The sequence below is a fragment of the Capra hircus genome, chromosome 14 (assembly GCF_001704415.2).
Source record: "Capra hircus breed San Clemente chromosome 14, ASM170441v1, whole genome shotgun sequence".
Taxonomy (NCBI): domain Eukaryota; kingdom Metazoa; phylum Chordata; class Mammalia; order Artiodactyla; family Bovidae; genus Capra; species Capra hircus.
Window position 1 is genome coordinate 69,577,637 of NC_030821.1, and position 21,542 is coordinate 69,599,178.

Consider the following 21,542-nt stretch of genomic DNA (forward strand, 5'->3'; position numbering starts at 1 on the left):
CACGCAGCTGTCCCAGGCCAAAGACACGGCTAAGGGTGATGGCTAGGTGGCAGGATTTGGAAGGCTGGGCAGCCATCTGCTTTGCAGGCCCCCCTCCGTGCCTCTGTTGAGCTGTGAGCTTGACAGTGGTATCGTCTGCACCTCTTTTGCCCCAACTTTGACCTGATAAAAGCAAAGCACGGAACCTTGAATGGGGGAGATAGAAACCAGAGACACCCACTCTCTCCCCTCCCTGCCTCCTCTCTGCACCTATTCTGTGCCAAACATCAACCCAGCTATTTATTTACGTTTTCAAGTGAACTAGAGGTTTATAAAGAGGATGCTCTTTCCCCTGCCGGAACGAGCTTTCTCTTCCCCCCAGAAAAACTCCTATTCATCCTAGTATACCCAGCTGCAGAGCCCCCTTCTCCATGAGGCTTTCCTGTCCTCTGGCTAGAGTTGCTCCCTCTCCACTTAGGTCCACCAGACCTCTAGGACTCTGTTCTAGCCCGGGTGGTACTTCCTACACTGTTCCGGTTTATCTTTGTGTGTGTCCACCTGGCCCTGTGAAAGCAGCAATGGCGACTCCTTTATTTAACTCAGCATCCCCAGTGCCACAGCGCCAAGCACACATGGAGCAGACTTGTGTGTTCAGAGTGGGACTGTGTGAGCGGGGATGCCCTCACCTGGTTCAGCCAGGGCTGGGGCTTCAGATCACTCAACTCTGGAGTGGAGGCTGGAATGACTGACTGTCACACCCAGCACCATCTACAGGCAACACCTGTGACTCCGTGCTTGCAGTTTTACCCTCATTCTTGGCAGATTTGTGTCGGAGTGGAAAGAGCCCAGCCTTAGAACTTGATAGACTCCTTCTTTCTGCTTATCTCAGCTGGTGATTTGGAGTAAGTTACTTCTGCCCTGTGCCTCCATTTCTCCACCTGTAAGATGGACGTAGGAATGTTTGTTTTGCCTGATCTGTTGAGTAGAATAGACGTGATGTTTGCATTGCCCTGGTGTTAGCAGTAACTATCATTGTGGTTGTCTTTTCTCTGAAAAGGAGCCATTCTTAGTATCTCTTGCGGGTGAGAGGAGGGACAACAAAAACATTTGTGGCAAGGAGACAATATTTGTGGCTTCTCTGGGTTTGTTTTGGGCTTCCCAGGTGGCACTAACAGTAAAGAACACACCTGCCAATGCCTGAGTTAAAAGAAATGCAGGTTTGATCCCTGGATCAGACAGATCACCTGGAGAAGGGCAGGACAACACACTGCAGTATTCTTGCCTGGAGAATCCCATGGACAGAGGAACCTGGCAGGCTACAGTCTATAGTGTCGCAAGGAGTTGGACATGACTGAGGATGCACGCATCCCCTGAGTTTGTTTCTTGTGGGAAAAGTGCCTTCATGAGCATACAGCAATAAGCCTGCTGGCTACTCCAGCCCTGCCTGCCAGGAAGTGGGCAGGATAAGAGCCACCTGTTGCTTGCTGGCCTGCTGTGGGAACACACGGAGACAGGGGAACAAATGTTACCCATCAGGGACTTCCTTCTTCCAGTAAGATGCCAATACCTTACACTTTGTTCCTCGTAGATGCTGTTCCTCATAGATGCGGATCTCCTAGTGGAACGTTCTCCTGCTTGCACTTGGGACTCAGGGATGATGTGGGGTCAGTCGGATTGTGTTCCTTCCCTTGACCCTCCCTTTTTCTTCCCAGCCTTCCCTCCATCTGCATTTACTGGGCACTCACTGTATGGCAGGCGCCACGCTGTGTGCTGGGAACATGATGATGAGTGACACATGCTGCAGGAGAAAGACAAGTCAACGCACGTGGTTGGTTCAGTAACAGCCCCCCAAAGATATCCACATCCTAGAGCCCCCTCCCAGATGATTGTAACCTTCCATGGCCAAGGGGACTTGGCAGTGTGGTTAAGAATCTTGAGATGGCAAGACTATCTTGGATTGCCGGGTGAACCCATTGTCATCACAAGCATCTTTGTGAGAGGGAGATTTGACAGCACAAAAGGACAAGGTATTGTGATCATGGGAGCAGGTATTGGAGAGATGCTGCCAGGAGCTGAGGAATGCCCACAGCCTCTAGACATGGAAGAGGTAGGGAACGTGTTTTGCCTTGGGGTCTCTAGGAGCTCAGTTGGTAAAGAATCTGCCTGCAATGTAGGAGACCCTGGTTTGATTCCTGGGTCGGGAAGATCCACTGGAGAAGGGATAGGCTACCTACTCCAGTATTCTTGGGCTTCCCTTGTGGCTCTTTACAAGAGAATTCGCCTGCAATGCGGGAGACCTGGGTTCAATCCCTGGGTCAGGAAGATCCCCCAGAGAAGGGAAAGGCTACCCACCTCCAGTATTCTGGCCTGAAGAATTCCATGGACTGTATAGTCCATGGTGTCGCAAAGAGTCGGACACGACTGAGCAACCTTCACTTTCACTTTCTCCAGGAGGAACCAGCCCTGCTGACACCTTGGTTTTTGCACTTGAACACTTCTTCTGGATTTCTGACCTTCAGAGCTGTAAGAGTCTAGAACGTGAAGTGCTTGTCCAAACATTTACCCAACTAAACAGCTGTAGGGCCAGCATTCCCAGTGGGGTCCCCCGTCCCCACCCTTTCCCTTTCTGCACTCTGCTGCCTCCTGGGAGCAGCTTGCTGGGGTGACACGAGGCAGTTCAGATGCTTAGAGGAAAACAGAAGGAATGCGAAGTACGGGGGACCTTGCCTATTTACACTAATCAAACGAGGAGACAATTTAAACGTCGGCATCCTTTGCTGTGATGAGCCCGGAGGAGAGCAGTACACGTTTGTGCTGCCATGCCAGTTGGTAGAACGCTGGAGTGGGTTTTCTTAGCAGTGTGCACAAATGGCCTTGATGGTGTCTGTGTATTTTCATTCTATTACCTCATTTCTCAGTTTTACCCTAAGGGTATAATCCAAAGAAAGAAAGAAAGAAAAAAAAGCACTCGTTTGTGAAAATGTCCATTAAACCATGATTTTTTTTTTTTTTTACTTTGGATTATAGAAAATTTCAAACATCCAGGAAAGTAGAGAGAATAGTATAATGAACACCCATTTACCTATTTAACAATTATAAACATTTGTTTTATTTACTTCTACTTTTTCTAATATATATTTAAAGTAAATTGTAGACATTGTGATATCTCACTTCCCTATGTCTCAGGTAACTTCAGTTTAGGGTAATAAAAAGTTGAAACCAAATGACTAAATGGAGAATGGTTAAATCCACTATGATTGTCTACCTAGCATAATATTATGAGATCTTTAAAATGATCATTTTTGAAGTTCCCATTACAAGCTGTCTTAGGACTCTGTACTTTCCCTTTATATGACTTGCCATGCTTCGTAATCATTTAATTACCTGATTTTTGAATTAATGTCTGTTTCCCCAACTCATTTGATGGGGACAGTGCCCAATTTGCTCACCACTTTTTTCTTGACTGCCCGGCAGGGTGCCTGGTTCATAGCAGGTGCGAAATAAAATTGGTTGACTAAATGCCACCTGAGCATTTTTAGATCCTTGAAATAACATGCTGAGTGATGCAGGCAAAGAGCATCATCTCGTGTGAGCACGATGTGAAAATGAAGATGCGCATGCATACAGATGACTTCCAGAAGGCAGCGCTGGGAATTTCGCGTGTTTCTGCCTGCACGCTGGGGGAGGCGGGTGAGATTTGTTCCTCCTGCTGTATTTTCCTCCATGTGGCGGTCCTGCCATCTCTGTCATCAGGGAGGTACCCACTGTCCTGTGTCCCGTGTGCTTGTTGCATCCAGGAGAAGAAGTTCATCCACATGGAGTAGGAAGACTTGGTTTTGAAGCTGACACTCTCCTTGACTCCCTACAGGACACTGAGCAATCCCTGAACCTCTCCGAGCTTAGTTCTTTCAAGCTGAATAGGTGACCTGGTACCTGCACCTCTGTCTTTCTCTAATTAGATGAAATAAGGATGGCTCATGGAGGGGAGGGCACCCTGTACTGTTTCCCGAGCTAGCTTCTCCCCATCCTCCTCCATCATGACGTCTCAGCCCCTGGCACTCAGAGGAGCCCTGCCACTGCCCTCATGCCCTCTGGATGGAGGAGTGAGCGGCTGCCCAGAGGTGCACGGTGCGGTCAGGGTTCTTCTATGTCCATCTGAAAATCCCTGCTGACCGTAAACGGGAAGATGACAGCTATATAACTTGGAGTGTTTTCACCGTGTTCAGTCATCTCGCTAACTGATGGGTTCATCAGTCATCCAGCGGTGTTTACTGAGTCCTTACTCCTTACGGATTGCACATTCATTAACTTTCAGTGACTGCTAACCGCACCCAGACTCTGGCACTAGAATCTCTGGTGGGGGTTTTCCAGGTAGGTCAGGGGTATATAAAGAAACCACCTGCCAATGCAAGAGACACAGGAAATGTGGATTTGATCCCTGGCCTGGGAAGATCCCCTGGAGGAGGGCATAGCAACCCACTCCAGTATTCTTGTCTGGAGGATCCCACGGACAGAGAAGCCTGGTGGGCTACAGTCCAGGGGGTCGCAAAGAGTCAGACATGACAGAGTCAGACACGCACCATGGAAGAAGTTTCCTTTGAGCTCCAGAGTTCTCCTGGAGTCTCCTTCCTGTCTTCTCCCCATGCAGACTTGAGCAGCATTATTGCTCAACAGTTACTATTCAGCACTTTCTACGCACCCGTGCTCCCCTCGGCATGAAGATGCTACAAGGAGGGCTTGTGATCATGGGGAACATGCCAGTGATAAACTGGAGGCTGGGAAAGAAATCAGAGAATTACCAGTGGTTGTACCTGCTAATAGGGGGCTCAATTCATGGGCTCAAGGGTGGTAGTCTCTGGAATTATAGGACCCTGTTAGTAATCAAGACACCCTCTTATCAGCCCTGCCCTCCTGCTCAGTCCTGGTTCAGCCCCTTTCAGGATCATTTCCATGTATTCATGAACAGTTCCCATCAGTTGCCTTGTCGGGGGCAAACTCCTTTATTGTTTAGAAGAACAAGCTCTGGAGCAGGCTGTGTCCCACTCACCGAGAGTCTCCCTGGGCACAGTGGCGGGAGGCCCAAAAGGACCTGGAACCTGGCCTAGCTGATGAAACACCTGCAGTATGTAGGCAAGTCCTCGGAGGTCTGCCCAGGTTCTAGAGGACAAAGGATGGCAGTTGCTCTCTCCCTCCCCCAGAGTCTTCAGACAAGGGCTCAGAGGGATAGGGGCTCAGGAGGGCGGGGAGGGAGAGTGAGTTCCCTGGCCCCGCCGCCCACTTGGCACCATGCCCCACCCCCGCTCTGGCCCATCGGGAGGCTTTCTTCCTCCTGGCCACGGTCAGATACCACATCTTCTTTCTGTCTTTGTTCTCTGGCTTCCTCCGGCCGTGGCTGCAGATGTGTGAAATGGTAGCCCTTGGCAGCGTGCTCTTAGAAGATGCCGTGTACCTGCATGAATTCTCACCTGGCAACCCCCCCCCCCCCCCCCCGTCACCACCACCTCTTCTTAGCTGGACGCCACCTAATTCTTCTTTTACAACATGTTTCAGAGAATAATCCACACCAGCTGCCTTAGGAGGTCTTTCAAAGATGCACACAGCCTACACCCTCCTCTATTTTAGTTAATATCCTTTGGCTCCCTGGGCAGCCTCCCAGTATGGTCCTCAGGTTAATGCCCTAATGTCTTCATGGTCATTACTTGGCTTCTAAGGCCCTGGTGGGTGCTGGCTGGGCTTCAGGAAATGACCTATTGGGGTACTAAGAGTTGGGCAGGCCCCCACCCCCGCCCTGGGGAGAAATGTGGTCCAGCCACAAAGATCAGGAAAGACTCAAAGATGAAATAGTTCTGAGGGGGTCATAGAAGGGATGTTGGCTCTTGCTCTATCAAGATAGGGCCGTTGGAGGCTTCAGAGTGGATCTGAGTTGTGTTTTAACTAAATCTTTCTGGCCACTGGCAATGGACCAAAAATGGCAAAGAGAGAAGCAGATGAACCAGTTAAGAGGCCACTGCAGAAATCCAGGGGTGGGATGATGGTGACTGTTGTCACAGAGAATGCTGTGAGAAGGGATCAGATATGACCATATCGTGAAGGTGGAATTGGCTGGTGGATTGGATGCGGGGTATCAGATAAAGGGTGATTGCAAGATTTTCCCTTGAACAAGTGGAGAATGAAGTTTCCATTTATTCATAAGGAGGATCAGTGGATGAGTGTGGTGGGTAGGGATGGATTCATGCTTGAGATAATAGTTGGACGTTAGACATACAGGTGCAGATATTCAGGAAGCAGCTGGGTGTATGAATCTGCAGTGTGAAGGTTAATTTCACATCAGCTTAACTAGGTATCCAGCCATTTGATCAGTTTAGATATCACTGTGAAGGTGTCTTTTGGATGGCATTAACATCTGTATCAATAGACTCGGAGGGAAGCAGATTACCCTCCCTGGTGTGGGTGGGCCACATCTAATCAGTTGACGACCCCCAAGGGCAAAATACTGAAAACCTCCAAGGAAGTGGGGATTTGGCCTCCATTCAGCCTTCAGACTTGAGCTGCAGCATCTCCTCTTCCGTGGGTCTCCATCCTGCTGGCCCACCCTGCAGATGTTGGTTTTGCCAGCCTCCACAATGAATGTTTAAGCCAATTCCTTAAAATGTATAAAGGAGATCCAACCAGTCCATCCTAAAGGAGATCAGTTCTCAGTATTCACTGAAAGGACTGATGCTGAAGCTGAAACTCTAATACTTTGGCCACCTGATATGAAGAACTGACTCATTTTTGAAAAGGGCTTGATACTGGGAAAGATTGAAGGTGGGAGGAGAAGGGGACGACAGAGGATGAGATGGTTGGATGGCATCACTGACTCAATGGACGTGAGTTTGAGTAAGCTCTGGGGGTTGGTGACAGACAGGGAGGCCTGGCATGCTGCGGTTCATGGGGTCGCAAAGAGTTGGACACGACCAAGTGGTTGAACTGAAATGTGTCCATTCTCTCCGGCTGTTTCTTTGCCTGTTCCTCTGGAGAACCCTGAGAACATGGGGTAGGACGTGGAGTAAAGGGATATATATTTAGGTGCCTATTTGGGAGTCATGTTATTTAAGCCTTGAGACTGGGCCTGAGCACCAAGAGGGCACATATGGGCAAAGAGAATTGGTCTACTGGTCTCTCCATCCAAAGCTGAGAGATTCAGAAACCGTGTGTGTGTGTGTGTGTGTGTGTGTGTGTGTGTGTGTGAGATATTTATGGAGTCCTTACCATGTGCTGGGCATCCCCCATCGCTGGGTGCTGCCTGTTCTTAAAGCCAGACCCATCTACTTGTCTGTTCTGGAAGGTTGGGAAATGATCCCAATGGAGCCACTTATTTATCTGACTGATGTTTTGCAATTCCTGTGTCTCACCTCCTCTGGGCAGCAGAATGGAATTAGCTGTTCCTTCCCTGCATCCGAAACAGATTATCCCAGCCTCGTCTTCCTGCTAGGACGTTCCCTAGGTTCAGTTCCCTAAACCTCCAGCCTCTTGAAGCCATGTAGTGTCTCTTGACAGCGTAATAGCATTTATTAAAACCCATGAAGCCTCCTTTCTAGCAAGTGTTGGTAAAAATAGTTCTGCACCTCCAAGGAACAGGGTCATTTGAACTTAGTGACTCTAAAAACCTTTGGGACAAATAATGAAAAGTACACAGGACTGGTGATGAATTTTTCCTGCCCTCTTTGTTCTTCCTCTTTTTTTTTTAGTGTGTGTGAGGCGGAATGCTTAACCCATAGTTTCCAAGAACTGTGTAGGTGGGTTGCTGGGGACAATTGATTTTTAGGGAAGTATTGGTCTTCTGGGTGTGGAAACCATGAAGCAAAGAATAACATTGCGCAAAAGGTGTTCTGATGACCGGGTCTGGGCTAATTATGGTGCCGTGTGCTTGCGCCCCTGTCGTCCGAGGCATCACTTCTGCCTGAGTTGCATTTTGCTCTGGACTCAGGGTGATCCCAGGAGCCTGTTCTAGCCAGCTGTCACGTGGATCATCTACTTTCTAAGGCCGTGACTGGTTCTGAATGAGAGGAAGTACAGCCTGGCAGGTAGGAGGGACACAGGCCTTTATATAAGGAATGTGAGTCCTGGTTCCCATCCTGCCACTAGTTTGCTGTGTGACCTCGGGCAGGTTTTCTCACCTCTCTGAGCAGTGATGTCTCCATCTGTGTTGAGTTTGGGCTTGGTTGTCTTTGAGGGATAGGACCCCAACCACCTCTGGGAGGGCTGTTGTTCAGTCACTTGAGTTGTGTCCAGCTCTTTGCGACCCCGGAGACTGCAGTCCATCAGGCTTCTCTGTCCTCCACTATCTACCAGAGTTTGCTCAAATACATGTGCATTGAATCAGTGATGCTATCTAACCATCTTATCCTCTGGGAGGGTACATACCTTACATAAAGGACCACCCCACCCTCAGCATCCTGCTGGGTGTGATATTGTGTGAGACCAGTGCTGCCAAATACATTTTTTGGACTTTGTAAGGAAATTTCCTGGATTTTTGGTGAATTCAGAAGTATTTTAAATATTCTATGGGTGAAACTTGTAGCCAGAAAGAGCCCATAGTTCTTCAGTTTATAACTCTGTACACATGCACTGTTCTTCCTGGGTTATCATAGTCTGGGGGCTGGAAACTGAGGAATGCTCATTGGATTTTTTTTTGTTTGTTTGTTTTGAAACCAGTACAAGTATTTTCAAGGTACTGTGGAAACAAAGTCAGACTGGAAACCGGGTCATAAGATGGATACTGCCTGGAGGCCTAGAGGGAAGCGTGACCTTCCTTTTCTCGTGGGTGTGAGTATTCGCAAGGCAGAGAACTCGGTCAGCTGATCTCTTTAGGACTTAACCCCAGGTCCAGCCACCAGCCTTGTCCCTGATTCCATGGACTCTGTGGCATTCAGAGCTGGAGGAGATCAAATATTTCAGTGTATTCAGTATTCACTCAGCAGTGTATCTTGTAGCTCTTCTGTGTGTGCGTACACACCTTACTCACTTTTAAGTGCTGTGTACTATTCCATGTTTCCCCCACCTGCCCCCCAACTCTTCCATACTAATGGATGGGCTTCCCGAGCGGCACTAGTGGTAAGGAACCCACTTGCCAACTCAGGAGACGCAAGAGATGCAGGTTCCATCAGGAAGATCCCCTGGAGGAGGGCGTGGCAACCCACTCCAGTATTCTTGCCTGGAGAATCCCATGGATGGAGGAGCCTGGCGGGCTGTAGTCCATAGGGTCACAGAGTCGGACACAGCTGAAGCAACTTAGTAGGAACACCTATTAATGGTAATACTTTGCTTTTATCTGTTTTCCGCTTTTATTCCTTCCTCCGCTGATGTCATGCCATAGGTTTTTTTTTTTTTTTTCACCCTCCTGCACACCTCCTCCCTTCCTTCCCTCTCTCCCTTTCCCTTGCATCCATCCATCTCTGGATCCACTGGTCAGGCACACTCTCCTTACAGATGTGAGATGTATGGGGCAAAACCCTGAAGCCTTGCCTCCAGGAGCTCCAGTCCACTGGGAAATCAGAGAAAAAGCACATTGTGGAGACTTCCTGGAAGCAAGTTCTCTGACAGTCTTTACAAAGGAGCCTTTTGGAGTATGCGTGTCCGAGGCAGGTGCCCGTTTTTCAAAGCAGAAGTCAACTTTCGAGCCTGCTGTGTTACCGCGTCTGCTTCCTGGGACCTTGCAGGACCATCACGGGCTGCCCAGCCTCCCCTTCTTCCCGTGCCAGAGGCTGCGGTTTTAGCAGAAACACGCCAGTGTTGGCTCTGGAATGATGGCCCTGAGGAGGGCACGAGCTGTCCTGGGCTTTTTCCTTTGGTGTGGGAGCCAGGAGGACCTTGAACAAAGTTGCATATCAGAAGCCAGCCTGAAACGGAGGCGGAAACTCAGGTCTTCTTCCTTCAGAGGAAATTGAGATGAATAAAAAGGGAGTGAAGGTGGAGCATCTCGAGACGGAGAGGGCCAAGAGCCTAGTCTCCGCGCCTTTATTTTCCAGATGGGTTTCAAACCTGTGTTTTGTGCCATGAGCCATCCTGTGCTTCCCTCTCCTTTCATCCTCTGCCTTTTCTCCTTCTTTTCTTACTAGCGTTCTGACCGTGATCACAGTAATGATCCACAGAGCCTCACTCTCTGGCAAAAGGGGTTCTAGGAATGGAAGAATTAATGTGTGCGGCTCAGAGGCCCGCAGCCTACCCTGCTTTTCATCACCTCGGTCATCTGAACAAGTCATTTAAGAAATCTGTGTCTCAGTTTTGTCCTGCGTAAAGTGGGGAAACCATCACTGTCTTCTCTGTAGGGATGCCAGCAAGGTACATGAGTTATTGTACATGAAAAACCTAACTGAAGCCTGGAATGGCTACCTGGAGTATGGTAAATGCTCAATAAACATCACATACATGCACATCCACACACACACACACACAAATGTCTCCTTACCTGAGAGATGTTTCTGGCCACTCTTGCATAAACAGTACCCACCTCACCCCTATCTCTCTCTGCCTTCCTTCCTCTGTTGATCTCTGTTAATCTGACCCTCTGTGTAGTTACTTAAACTTGACTATCTTCCCTAACCCTACCCCCTCTCGCTCCCTGCAAATGCTGCTGACTGAGATCTCTGTTACTTGTGCTTATTCTTTTTATAATCTATTTTTTAAAAGTCTTTATTGAACTTGTTACATCATTGGTTCCATTTTTATGTTTTGATTTTTTTGGCCATGAGACATATTGGATCTTAGTTTCCCAACCAGGGATTAAACCTGCACCCCCTGCATTGGAAGGTGAAGGAAGTCTTAGCCACTGGACCACCAGGGAAGTCCCTGTTAGTTGCATTTAATGTTTTAGTCCCTACTATTTAAATAGTAGTAAATACAGGCTACATGGAAGAGTGTCAATTTTATTTTAAATTTTTGGCTGCATTGCACAATATGCAGGATCTTAGTTCCTTGACTTGGGATCACACCTGCGCCGCCTGTAGTACAGAGTCTTACCCACTGCACCAGCATGGAAGTCCCCTAGGCGTGTGTGTTTTAGAGATGCCCTGCAGGCCCAGACTCAGGCACAGAGAGGTAAAGTAAGTGGCTGGCTCAAGGTTGAGCAAGTTGGGGAATCTGGAGACATTCAAGTCTAATGCTTTAAATTCTGATTTAAACCATGACTGCCTTCCTGCTGGTAAAACAGAAAAGAAAAAGTAAGCATAGTGACTGCAACAAGTCAGGATTCAGTAAACATTAACTGAAGGTAATAGTGACCATCGCTCCTGCAGCAGCTGCCCCAGGACACCCCTGTTTGGTTGTATCCCGGCTTTCTGAGCAGAACTTGGGCACCAGTGGCTGCCATCCTGAGAGGGTTAAGGGGGTGGTGCCCAGGTAGGTGGGCAGGTGTGGCACCAGGCTTGAAGCGAGCTCCTGCCCTTCTTGAAGGGCTGCCTTGTCAGCGGGAGGGAACCAGCGCTCTGTGGAAGACTCCACGTTTCCCATGTGGTGTCTGTTTCCACACGGGAGCTCTTAAAATGTGCCGGTGTCTCTCCTGGTTGTACTTTCATTTGCTGTTTTCTTTCCCCCGAGATCTGTCGGGGGGCGTTTTGCAGGGATTTTAAAGGTCAGGAAATTGTCTCTGTGTCCTGGATCTTGTCCCAGTTTTCTCAGATGGGTTTTGTTGCTCCCATTTTTAGGATGAGGAAACTGAGGTTCAGGGAGGTATAAATACTGAAGCCGGGATTCAACCCCAAGCCTGCTACTTCCCAAATACCTCCCACCTCTAGTCCACTGCTCAGACGCTGTGAGTTGGATCCTGGTTTGTCAGCATGTATTGAGTGATGAGCCCAGGCTGGGTGCCAAGCCTCATATATTTTTTTTTTTCTTGTTTGCTTGTTATGGTTTTTAAACTGTTTTGTTGAAGCGATGGGGACAGTGCTTGTAGGAGGTTCACAGGGGAGGGTCCTCTGTCTTATTCTCACGTGACTCTCTGAATTACAGCAGTGAGCCACGGGGAAGGAGCTCAAGTGTTGGAGCACCGCTGCCCTGAATTCAGATATGAGCCCAACCTCCAAGTTGCTGTGTGATCTGTGTTGAGTCATCAGCCTCTCGGAGCCTCAGTTTCCATATTTGTAAAATGGAGCATGGACTCTTGCTTGGAGAGGACACCAAGGATTTGAGATGTTAAATATAAAATGTCAAGCATGTCTCCTGGCGTAGAGTCAGCCATCAATATTATTATCGTTGTTGTGTTTTGGCACATAGTGTTATACTTAGATGTTGCTTCTTGCTCTGCCTTATTTATCTCTGTGGCTCCTAAGGGTGCAGACGGAACCTTATTCACTTCAGCATCCCCAGCATCTAACACAGATCTTGGTATGCACCTGAGCGAATGGATGAATGAACAAATAAGGCAGCCCCCGGGTTGTCAGAGCCGCTCTGGCCAGCTGTTGGAGGACTGTTTCCTGGAGTCTTATCCCCTCTCGTCAGATTCAGGCTAGGACAACGGTGTTGTGGTTCCATTGTTCCTAGATAGCACTTCCTATCTTAACGTTTCGGCCGGGGCAGCCCTGGACCACACCCTTCCCTGCTGGCCTATCACCCACCGCACTTGGACCCCAGCAGGCTCCCTCCCAGCCTGCCCAGATGAAAACTTTCATGAAATGCTTGCAGCCCCTCAGTCACAACTATTGTCAAAGGGGCCATTTCTTCCTCCAGAACCTTTCACATTCCAGGGAAGATCTGGAAAATGCTCAGTCAAAATGTTCTGCATGGGGACTTCTCTGGTAGTCCAGTGGTTAAGAGTCTGCCTTCCAATGCAGGGGAATGCAGGTTCAATCCCTGGTTGGAAAACTAAGATCCCACATCCCGCATGCTGCAACTAAAGTCCGAACACCTCAGCAAAGAACCACATGCTGCCACAAAGACCTAGTGCAGTGAGAATGTCAAACATTTTTTAAAAATGCTCTGCAGGAGCCTGATTCTTCATAGCTCAACCTGCGTCTTCCTGTCTCGCACCCCACTCTCCCCTCGTCTGAATGGTGGGTCAGGTCAATCTAGTTATCCGATTATCCCTAGTCAACAATTGAAGAAATGGAGCTTCAAAACGTTGAGACTGCTAGTAACACAGCTGGTTAGTGAGGGGACTTAAGACCGTTACTAGCTCTCTGCTCCTCACCAGTGCTCTCCCCGCTCGTTCCCTTCCTGGTTTCATCACTGGGGTGCGGTACCCTCCTCTGTTCACAGAAGAGCTTTGAGGGGTACGTCACAGTGCTAGTGACCCAGGCTCTCTCAGTCTGTTAGCCCAGGCTTGCCTCCCACTGCCCTGTGAGGTATATGGCGTCCAGGCATCGTCACACCCGCCCTTTGCGGCAGGAGCCCAGAGGGCTGAGGTGACACGGCTCCAAGGGCGGCACTTTCCCTTCTTTCAGGTCTCCCTTTCCTGCTGAATTTGACTCATAGGTCATGGGTGTGTGTTAGTCACTCGGTTGTGTCCGACTCTTTGCAACTCCATGGACTGTAGCCCTCCAGGCTCCTCTATCTGGGGGTTTCTCCAGGCTAGAATACTGGAGTGGGTTGCGGTTCCTTTCTCCAGGGGATCTTCCCAACCCAGGGATTGAACCTGGGTCTCTTGGATCGCAGACAGATTCTTTATTGTTTAAGCCATGGGGGAAGCTCATAGGTCAGTTGTTTTCAAACAGGGTTTCCCTTGGAATTAACTGAGGAATTTAAAAATCTTGTTGCCAGGACCCAACCCCCAAAGATCCTGACTTAGGCACAGAGCCCAGGCAATCAGCTTTCTAATATCTCCCCTGTGATTCTGTGGTGCAGCAGCATCAAGAACCACTGTCTCAGGTCATGCTCTTACAGCGATGTAGGGAAATCTGACAAGATGCTGGTAAATTCCCAAACTCTATTTCAGACCGGGGTTCCAGCCCTCCTAAAGCAAACCCTGCTTGTTTCGCTCAGATCATGACCACTTGTGTTTCAAGTGAACTGTCAGTGCTGAAAGAGGATTGTAGGGGAACACAGGAGATGGAGTGGTCCCAAAGCTGTCATGTCTTGTGCCCTTACTGTGTCCTGAGCCCTGGGATAAGCTCCTTATGTATGCAAACTCATCTAACTCACGATCCAGTTACTAGCACTAGGAGGGCACTGCTGATGTTACCTCATTTCACAGATGAGCAGACTGTACACGGAGTAGATAAGTAACTTGCTCCAGCTGGTAGGGGCAGAGCTGAGATTTGAAGACAGAGAGCTGGCTCCAGAGGCCACTGTTGTAGCCACTTTGTCTGTTGTTCTGCAGGACGGTTTACTGGTTCCCACACGGCTGAGAATTTGCACTCGCCAGCTGATCCTTCATGGTGATGCTGAGACCTAGATCTGACCTGTCACTCTGTTGCTCAGGAGCCTCTGTGAGTCTCCATAGCATCTGGTCATCTGGCAGGGGGGTGGGGGGTGCTGACGGCGGGTGACAGCAAACTCTTAGCACAGCCTGTGAGGGATTCCCCTTTGCAGCCCGAGTGCTGGTAGACTGTTCTTTCAGACTTCATGTCACATGTGCTGTTAATACCATTTGAAAGTTTCCCCACTTTTCCCTGCCTGGTGAAGTTCTGCTCTTCAATATCTCGCTCAAATATCCGCTTCTCTCATCTATGCAAACGAGTCAGTGACCCCTTCCTCTGCTCCCAGAGCTCCTGGTCCCTCCATCCTGGACCACGTGGCCCACGGCGTTTTCCTCAGTGCCCTCAGAGCTCCCAAAGGCATGAGGCTCCGTCTTACTCACGGTTGTTCTTCCCTCAGCATCTACCAGTGAATGGCCAGCCTCCCACATGGAGGATGACCTCCTTTACCTTAGCTTCCACTTTATTTCAGCCATGAAGACATATTCTCTTTGCCTTCTGGATATTAGAAGATTTTTTCTGTTTGTAATGGATGCTTTCCTCCAGGGTGCCTCGGGTTCCACGTTGCATAACTTGACACTGATTTACTGTATTTTCATAGGCTGAGCAGTGATGTGAAGCATCCTGAGGTCCCGTGGAAGATCTGCCTCTCTCCAGCCTTGGGTTCTCTGCATTCCTGAGCATCTCAGGGTCCAGAAGAAAAAGAAGAAAGCCTACCAGTTCTGGGAGCAGTTTGGATGAAGAGAGGTAGGTGTCTTATTTTGTGCTTGGCTTGATTTCTGAACTCAACTGCCACGAGCCAGTTAAGGCAGAGGCAGAGAAATGGTGTCTCGTGACCCAAGGGACACATATTTGTTTGCTCATGTGCTGTTTTGAGAATGGCAGCCCTTGCTCAACAAGGAGCACGAAGACACTTTTAGGGGAGTTCCTGCCAGTCTCTGAACAGGGCAGGTGCATTGGGAGCCATCAACTGTCAAGGTGAAGAGTGAAGCTTTCTTATGCCTACTGTGAAGGGGGCAGGAAAAGTCAGGCTTAAAGATGCTGGCTGAATTCTTAGAGCTTATTCTGCACAAACACATGCATAGGTGCAGGTGATGTGAATAGCGTCTTCATCTCAACATTACTTGAAATAGCAAACAGTGAGGCTGTTTTTATTTACTTATTTCTCTATATTTATTGACATACGATGCCTAGCTTTTATTTTATTTTTAAAATCAAAGTATAGTTGATTATAATATTATTAGTTACAGGTTTACAACATAGTGATTCAAAATTTTTATAGATTATACTCCATTTATTGTTATTATAAAATGTTATGTATGTTCCCAGTAGGCTTGTCAATTATTTTATACTTAGTAGTTTATACCTCTTAGTTTCCTAACCCTGTCTTCAATGACTGGTTTTTAATCAGATTACTGGCTATGTGAAGAAACAGAAGACTATGACCCAAATTTAGGGGGAAAAAATTGTCAGTACAAAACAGATGGAACTGACATTTTTTAGCTAAACTTACACTTGCCTGATCAATTAATTTTATTATTATTATTGTTATTATTATTAGGTTCACAGAAAAGTTGAAAGTATAGAGTTCCCGTATATCCTCTGTCCCCACATACAACCTCCTTACCAGCAGCATCCTGTGCCAGAATGGTATATTTGTTACAGCTGACAAATCTACATTCACTAACATCATCATCACTCAAGTTCATAGTCTGTGTTAGGATTCACTCTTGGGGTTGAAGATTTTTTAACAACTGTGCAATGGCGTGTACCCACCATGGTAGTGTCATCTGGCATATTTTCACTTCCCTAACGGTCCCCTATGCTTTACCTATTCATCTCCCACAATTTACCTGCTCCTTAGTTGGGTATTGCTTGATTGCATCACAGTACCTCCATACAATGGAATACTGCTCCAGTATTCTTGCCTGGGAAATCCCATGGATGGAGGAGCCTGGCGCAAAGAGTAGGACGGGACTGAGCAACTTCACTTTTACTTTCATACAGCTGTTAAAGGAAGGGGTAGCTTTAGGTAGTGATACGGAACAGTCTTGAAGTTGTATTAACTGCTGTTGGCCTTAACAATGTCGATTTTTTTTAAATTTACTTTTTATTTTGTTTTTAACTGTTTTGTTTTTATATTGGAGTATAGCCAATTAACAATGTTGTGTTAATTTCAGGTGCACAGCAAAGCAGACTCAGCCACACATATATATGCATCCATTCTCTCTCCCCCAAACTCCCCTCACATCCAGTTAACAAAGTTGACTTTAAAAAGTGAAAAAAGGAGGGCATGGCACAGTGTGCAGACTGTGCTGATGGCTCCGATGGTGCACATCCACCACTCCCAAATCAGCTGCCTAGTCTTCCTGCGTCTGCATTTACAATCTGTGGCTCCCAACGCTGCTGATCTGTGAGTCCCACAAGACAGATCCCTCCTTGAGGGCAGGATCTGTTCATTTGCAATGGTAATTATTGCCTGGACCAAGCCCAGATCCAGGCATACTAAGCTAAGGCCTTTCCCTTAGTATCTGTGAATACCTGAATGATGAACACAGGCGTTTTCTTTCCACAGTGCTCTCTGCCTCGTACTCCTTAAATACAGCAGAGGAGTGGAAGCGCTGGGTGTCCCTCCTCCTTCTCCTGGGTACCATCTATGGCCTCCCCTCCCCTGCCTCGGTTTTCTATCCTCTGCCAGGCTTCTTTATTCCCCAGGTTACAGAGACTCGAAGGAGATGGGAGAGCAGCTTGAAATGGACCTTCCAGATGATATTGTGTAGCTGATACTGTCCATCGGGCTGATGTCACTTAATTTATTAATTTAGTTGTAACAGCCGAGCGGCCCAGCAGCTGATCTGACAGCAGGCTGGTGAGTCAGACCGGACAGGTCTGATTCCGTGAGCTGGAGTGGCTGCCTCTGTAACCTTGGCCACGTTGCTTAACCTTGCTGAATCTCAATTTTCTGACCTGTAAATGGAGGCTAAAAATGCTTCCCTTGAGGTTGTCGTGAGGATTAAATGCGATCACATAAGTGAAAGTGCCCTTTGAGGAAAGAAGACGGTGAAGGCGCCTACTGAGTCAGGAGAGAAGTGAGGCGGGCCTGCTGGTGTCCTCTGGGGCCTCATCCTTCTGGAGGAAAAAAATCCTGATTCCCCCAGTCAGATAGACTCTAATTTGGCTTAGTCTCTTGTTCAGTGTGCTTCTCTCAGCTGCCCAGGGCTTTCAGCTTAAGCAAATAGATGATCCTGCTCCAGCGGGCTGCGTTCTGCAGCCAGCCATGTGTTTGAGCTTGATAGAGATTCTTATCCAGCCGGGTAATATTACACAGCAAGGGATGACATTTCTTATCAGGGGCCCTGCGGAATCAGAGATAGGAGCCCTTTCTTTTTACTGGCAGCCAGGCCTTCATGTGCAGGGCTGGCAGGGAGGGTCCCAGGGCGGGCCAGGGCCGGGAGTGGGCAGCTTGGCCGGCGGTGGCATCAGCTGGCCCTGCTCTTTCGAGACAGCTGCTCCCAACGGCCTGCCTTGACTAAAATAGGCCACATGAGGTTTCTGCATGTGATAGAAGCAGGGCAGGGCCCCGGACTGGGAATGAGGAAGGAAGGAGAGGGATGATGCTGCTGGACCAGCTTGGGGTGGAGGCATGTGTGGCATCCTGCCCTTGTACAGAGAGGCAAGTGGCCTCCTGCTGCGGAGTCTTGGCTGTGGGAGTGATGAGGTCCTGGGTAACCTCCATGTCCCCACTTGAAGTCCAACCTGTGTGGATGCAGTAGGCATGGTGCTGCACAGGGCTCCTGTGCCCTCGGGCTTCGGTTGCAGAGACACTGGCAGCCCCGATGGTAGGAAGGGAGCAAGATTAGAGTGTTTATTCCTTCGCTTCTCCCCTGCTGGGTCCCTGAGTGCCACAGGCAGGGTCTATACAGAAGGCCTGCGTTAGCATCTTGATTCTGGGACGCATTCGCTGTATATTGGGCGAGTTGTTTACCTCGCTGCGCCTCGGTCTCTTCATCCATTTTTCTGGGCGTCTCTCATCACTTGCCTTCGGGTTCCATTGATCTCGGGGACTGGGTTTGGCCCTGAGATACCAGGGGCAGGGGCACCGCTGGGTCACCCAGGGCCTGAGGCCAGAGCGCCCCATGGACGGAGCTCCAGTGTAGACCGAGGCGGTTCGGGCGACCACATGATTTGAGTACTGTAGCATCTGTAGGGGACATGTGCCCAGGGTTCTTCCTCTCCTGTTGATTTTTGGGGGGAAGCCCTGTTCTCAAGGCATAATCTTATCCTCATCAGAAAGGGAAGGGAAAGTGGTTTCTCCCTCTCCTTGGACCCCTCTCCAGCCAGCAGTCCTGCCTCTGCTTCCTTCCTGTTGGCTCCACTTCCTGTTTCCTTCCATCGCCCCGCACCCCCGCCCGGCCTCCCGCCCCAGGTCTCATGCCAGCTATGCTGTTTCCCATGCTCCTCCCCATGGCCAAGCCCAAATTCTGAAAGCACAGCTCCGACCCCACCCCTCTCCACTTGTAAAAATAGCCTGACCTCTCAGCGTGATGTTTAAGGCCCACCTGATTGTCACCCCATGCCTGTGCTTTAATCACGGCCACCTTTTGCGGGGCGTCAGCCACGGTAAGCAAGGTCTCATCCTTGTCTTTCGAACTTGCCAATGTCTTTCTTTGACTTTTACGACGTGTTTGCCGCCTTTCTTCTTTGGAAGCCTGAGGGGTTCGTGGGCTCCGGCCAGCGAGAGGGCTGGGTTCAACCTCAGCTTTACCAGTGGCTGGCTCTGGGGCTGTGAGCAAGTCACTTCACCACCCTGAGCCTCAGCGTCCTCAGCTGTGACGTGGGCATCTCATTCCTGTGCCAGGGCTCTCGTGAGAAGAACCTGTCTGAAGGTGTCTGCTGGGGTCTGGCTCATGGCAGGTCCTCAGTAAGTGGGGACTCCCTGCTCTCTGATGGCCTGGCCTGCTCTATCCTGATGAACTTGAGCTCAAGTTCCATCCCATCTTTCGCCTTCTCTCTGGGCTCTTCCACCCGGGAGTCATCTTCCTTTGCTGGAAGATCTCTGACCTCCTCCTGTCTGGAGAGCAGGAACAGACCTCTTCTCTTTCTGCCCATGTCTGACTTCCTGGCATGATGTGGACTCCTTTAGGGCATTGACTGGTGGTTATGGTTTTGGCTTGGCCGTGGGAATCGTTGATTTAGTGATTGAGAAGTTGACACCAAGGGAATGGAAGAGAGTCATCTGTTCTCTCATTGAATGTAGTTCGATTGGTATATGATATTGTTGGTATATGGTATGGTGGTATTGTTCAGTTGGTCTGTTGTTTCTGACTGTTTGTGACCCCATGAACTTGCAGCATGCCAGGCTTCCCTGTCCTTCACTATGTCACGGAGTTTGCTCAAACCCATGTCCATTGAGTCGATGATGCCATCCAACCATCTCATCCTCTGTTGTCTCCAGTCTTTCCCAGGATCAAGGTCTTTTCTGATAAGTCAACTTTTCACATCAGGTGGCCAAAGTATTGGAGCTTCAGCTTCAACATCAATCCTTCCAATGAATATTCAGGGTTGATTTCCTTTAGGGTTCACTGGTTTGCTCACCTTGCTGTACAAGGGACTCTCAAGAGTCTTCAACACCATGGTTCAAAAGTATCAGTTCTTTGGCGTTCAGCCTTCTTTATGGTCCAACTCTCATATCCATACACGACTACTGGAAAACCATAGTGTTGACTCTACAGCCCTTTGTGGACAAAGTGATGTCTCTGCCTTTTAATTTAGTGGCTTAAAACAACAGAGATTTAATTATCTTGTTCTTCTATAGGTTAGAATCCAAGGTGGGTTCTACCACCAGGGAACACAGTGCTGGTTCCTTCTGTGGGCTCCTCTAGCTTCTAAAGGCTGCCTGCATCCCTAGGCTTGTGGCCCCTTTCTCCATCTATGAAGCCAGCTGCTTGTCTTTTTTCCATGCCTTTCTTCCTTTCTCACATCTTTCTCTTCTACCTCCCCCTTCCATTTTTAAGGACACTGCAAATTATACTGGGCCCACAGAAACAATCCAGGATGATCTCACTGTCTTAAGGTGAGCACTTTAGTCATTTATTTCCATCTGCATCCTGAATTCCCCTTTGCCATGTAACCCAATATAGTCACAAATTTCAGGGATTCAGGTATGGGCATCTTTGGAGGACCACTATTCTGCCTATCAGAGCATGTCTGAGAATAGAGAATAGAATCTTGCATGCACTATGTACTTGTATACACATTGGTATTGATCAACCTTAGCTTTCTCAGCTGTGAGATGAGTAGACATCCCATCCGATGTCCACACAGATCCTCAGAAAATTTTTGTTTTCCGGGACACACTGCCTCCAGGAGACACATTTCAGCCTTCAGTCTTGGATGGACCAGAGGCTGTGGGTTTATAGGAAGGGGGTGAGGTCAGTTTCCTAGCTGGCTTTGGAACAGACCAAAGGTTCTTTAGCATGATGACAGCGCTTCTGATTAATTATCGTAACGACTCTCCTTTGTTCTCACTATCAGACAGAGGAACCCTCTAGCACAGGGGACTGACCAACTAGCCAGCAGGGCTGGGATGGGCCAATCCAGAGGGGCCAGCCAGTATCTCCACGTGACCAGCTGGTTCCGTCCTTCATTTGACAGATCCCTCTGATCTTGCTGCATACAATAGATTGCAGGGAAAAAGAAACTTCCTGGCCCGATTGATACCAATATGAAGGAAGCAGCTGCCTTTGGTGGGGGCAAGGAAACAAAATCCAGTGACATTGATAGCTTCACAAAAGCCTGCATTAATTGAGGAACTGCTGAGTAACTGTAAGACATGTCCAGTAGTGTGGGAGGGTGTGAATTCCTACAAAGGTGAGTTAGAATTCAGCATGGGAGCAGAGTGGCATTAACCAGTAGGAGTGAAAGAGCCTGGGTTTAGAGGTTTCATTGGTGACTTTCTGTGTTACTATAAGGTCAATGACACCTTCTGTCCCCTCGTTTGCTTACAGTGGTAAAGTGGAATTTGCTGGATTTCTCCCTCCAAGTCAAATGTAAATGCTATGGCAATGACTAGTGCTTAAGATGAAGCTAAAGAGGATCATAAGAGCTTGGTAGTTCTTTGGACATCGCCAAGCTTACCTGGGAAATGAGGCCAGAGAGGTGAAGAGTGGTCTG

General features: G+C 48.7%; 1 long non-coding RNA gene across 5 annotated transcripts in view; it reads left to right on the forward strand.

Moving 5' to 3' along the window:
* LOC102186225 overlaps positions 1 to 21,542 on the forward strand; it is a 224,574-nt gene that overhangs the window by 182,006 nt on the left and 21,026 nt on the right. For all 5 annotated transcript variants that reach the window (XR_001919157.1, XR_001919155.1, XR_001919154.1 and 2 more), the window contains exon 4: positions 14,971 to 15,116. This is a non-coding gene — a long non-coding RNA (uncharacterized LOC102186225). The remainder of the gene's footprint in view (positions 1 to 14,970; positions 15,117 to 21,542) is intronic.